This window comes from Ruditapes philippinarum, unplaced genomic scaffold, assembly GCF_026571515.1.
Source record: "Ruditapes philippinarum isolate M1 unplaced genomic scaffold, ASM2657151v2 ctg521_1_1_1_1, whole genome shotgun sequence".
Taxonomy (NCBI): Eukaryota; Metazoa; Mollusca; class Bivalvia; order Venerida; family Veneridae; genus Ruditapes; species Ruditapes philippinarum.
This window is the reverse complement of record NW_026865835.1, coordinates 169692-173730: the sequence shown is the minus strand read 5'-3', so window position 1 is coordinate 173730 and position 4039 is coordinate 169692.

Below are 4039 nucleotides of genomic sequence, written 5' to 3'. Positions count from 1 at the left end.
TATGTTATTTGTGCATATAAAGAATGATTTTCTATGTTATTTGTGCATAAGCATACTTTGTTGTGGTGTTAATTTGTTATCAGCAGATGTTATAACTAATATATATGCATTTATAATTTTGTGGCCTTGAAAATAGTGCCTAATTTGTCATTTAAGACATAAAAATATTGCAACTTTTCATGTCTGGAGTAATAATATGGAACTATTTCCTTTAATCTACAGTTTGTTCTTGTTGCCCTGTTCCTAATGGAATTCATTTCATTCTATTAAGATTTTTATATCTTTTGAAAGTCTTTTTGTTTCTTCCTATTTACTGTTGTTAAGGTTGGAGAAATGTTATCAACAGTTCACAGAAACAGAACAGAAAATATATTTTGGTTACATTATAATGTTTCACAGTATAAAGAAATTAAAATGAGTAAAACTTTTTTGGCGGAAATATTTGCACAAGTTTTATAAAAATGTTGTGTTGTATTGACTATATAGTAAAGCAATAAGAATATAGTTGACTGAAGTTTTAACATTTATTATTTATACTCTGTTACAATTGTCTTGCATTGCAGCAACAAAATTTAAAGTAATGGTGTATAGAGAATTTTTATATTGAAAAACAAAAAATAAAATAAAAAATTATTTCTCCAATTAATTAAGTATATTTATTCAAGTAACCTTAATCATGCTATCTGCACTTACATGTATAATAGAAATCTGAAACCATCGCAATCTGATTATTTCTTAATAAAGCTATAATTTTATATAACGATATAAAGATTTGAACTTCATTTAAATTCGAAGTGGGCATTCTAAATGTTATGGATTTCAACACGCTTCAGAAAAGATTCTGACACTTACTACAAAATGTACTGCAGCTTATGTTTAATACAATGTGCCATATCTAAACATTGTTTATTTTGTTTATCTGATTTTGTAAAGAATTGTTACTGAAAACCAGCACTACTTTATTACACTTCTTCATCTGCTTTTAATTCTTTAAATTTTTGTTTTGAAATTAAAACAGTTATATGCGTTGATCCTTTTGTATATAAGTGAAGCTGGGAGGGGAAAAAAAATGCCAGTTTTGTTATTGTTAATGGTATGATGATATATAGGTGTTAATTATTAAACCACATTTATGATGCATTTTTATTCTTTAATTTGCTGCAAAACATCTTAAAATACACCAGGATAAACAACAATTACTTATTAATTGTTTATGTATGTTACTATATATAGGTGTGTATCGTTTATGTATGTTACTATATTTAGATGTATAACTGCTGATTTATGTATAATTTTATCGTACTATCATGTTTGAAAATTCAGGTTTTCTTTATATTGTTCTATCACATTTAATTCATCAAATCCAATGGCAAGGTACTTATATAATACAATTATTATATACATGTATTATATATACATTTCTTTTATCATATAATTGTTTTATTTTGGTGCTTTTTGTTATTATATCTTTTTTTTTCAGAATGAAGATAATGTAACCTTTATACATGTATTTGATTTGTTATAACACTTATGCATACAGGTTAACGATTATGTTTAGACTGTTTTATTTTTTTTCAGTTTACAAATCTTAAAAAAAAAAAAACACCCTGCCTGCTGTCAGCCGTATAAAATTAGATAATAATTACTTCAGAGTTTTTATGTAAAAAATGGTTTAAATTTTGTTTTTGCCTGTATGGCTTTGCACAGAGTGTTATTAAAAGGTCTTCCAAAAAGATACTCAAATTAATCAAGGGCTCATTGCAAAAAAATTTGTAACTTACTTTAAAATTAGCAAAAGTAGATGCACTTAGTTTGCATCTCTTGCATATCAATTATTTACTTTTGTTTGAAGTGTTCATTTTTGTTTATATTTTCATTTCTTTTTCTGTTTTCCTTAATTAAATGGAACAGAGCTATATTGGTAAAAATGCTATGCTCTTGTCCAAAATATACATTCTTAAATTTGTACTTGAAAAATTTATTAGGAAATGTTTAATTCTGGTCAATGGATATTAAATGAGCCGCGTCACGACAAAACCAACATAATGGGTTTGCGACAAGCATGGATCCAGATCAGCCTGTGCGGATGCGTAGGCTGGTCTGGATCCATGCTGGTCGCAAACGCACTATGTTGGTTTTGTTGTGACGCGGCTCAAATGACAAAGGCACTTTTTGTTAAAACTCTTCAGATGTGACCATTGCCATGGAAACAATGTGGTTGTACAGTTTTTGAAAGTTTGATTGTACCTTTTACATGTTTTAGATAAAATTCGCTATCACACTTTTCAATCTTATTAATGAAAGTATTATATATTGTTTATTATTCCTTACTACATACTTATATATACTACTTTTCTACATACATTATCAAATATGTTTCTTGTAAATGCAAAAATGCTCAGTTTCACATTTTCCATTAATTTTTGTGCTATTTTAAAATCCCATTATTACTAAAGTTACATTAGAAAATAGAGCAAGAAAGGAATTCCTAAGGAACGTCCAAAACAGCAAATTTGAAAATGTTGCAGGCTCAGTTTGAATGAGCCTCTTAATGAATTGTACTAGTCTTGCTTTTAATTGGTTATTTTTGTTTTGTCCAATTATAGAGTTTGATTTTGAAACATGGTCTTCAAAACTAGGTAAATCATGTTAATAATTTATGCAAAGTCATTACATATTTATAGATGTTATCTTACATAATCAAGCTGAAAGTTATTGATGTTAATTACAACCTATAACACAGTTACAGCCTGTAACACACAAACATTTTAAGTTATTCCATAATGTTTAAGATATATACCTACCATTAGCTAAAATTATTATGCAGTTATAATAACTCATCATGGGTTTGGAAGTTTGGGGAAGGAAATTGCAGGGTGAGGTTCTAGAAAGTCATGGTAAATTGAATATTGAGTTATTCATGACTGATAATTAGATTTCATTAGGGTAGCTTCCTTAAGACTGTTTAGGCCAGAGGCTATACATGTACTTTAACCAGGCAAATAAAAATTAAATGTTAAATGACCTGCAATTTCTAATGATGCCCTGAATATATTTATTGCACTAATGTATATTCCTTCAAACCCCTCTAGAGGTCGGCCTACACCTATGGTCTTATCAGGTGTGCATAGCGATACAAAGGTGTAGAGGGATATCTTCTATTTTTGTAATTACTGGTAATTACTGGAATATCATAGCAAAGTTTTAATGTGGTTCACTTTTTACCACTTTAATTAACTACACTTTTGCAAGATTTTTCTCTTCACTTTTTGAAGCAAAGAAGGTGTGAACCAAATACCTTGAATGGAAGAGTGTGAAATTTACTGCCTTGTATATACTTCATTTTGTCTAGAGTTTATCAGTTGCCTATAGCTTCAATTAGAAATATATAATTTATTCGATATAAACAAAAATCCTTTGTTAGTATACATTTGATATGTATCCATTTCAATATTGTATAAGCATTTTACTTGTTGTATGGCATAGACCAGTTTTATAGCTTTTGAAATTAAGATAACTGTAATAAAAAAAGTTTTATTTCCTGATGTTGTTGAGTATTTCTTTTTGTTTATAATGATACTGGTGTTAATAAGGTATTGCTTTTAAATACTTACCCTGTTATATTTAAGTAACAGACTTACCTTGTTTTGATAGTGGAAATGTTCATTGCAAATATCAGAGTAGTGAAGTAAGTAGTGAAGAGTATTAAAGAAATGTTTTCAGTGAGAAGGGGCCTCAATGACTGAGAGATTTAGGCTACTAACTTTGGATTCTTTCAAGTTGGGTAGTAGTCCTGCCAGCTAATGAAAGGTTTGTGGACATGTTTCATCTTGTATTGTGTGCCTTCCAGAAATAATGCACAGAAAGGCACCTAAGGTCTTAATCCCGTTATTAAAGATGGAAAGTGGCTCTGTGTTCATTTCTATGTGTGACTTTATAATAAATTGTCTCAGTCTCTGTGAAGAATGTATCCAGTTAAATTATGTGTACAAAACACAATGGAAAACCAAAATCCTTCTCTGTCTTGAAAGCTGAAATG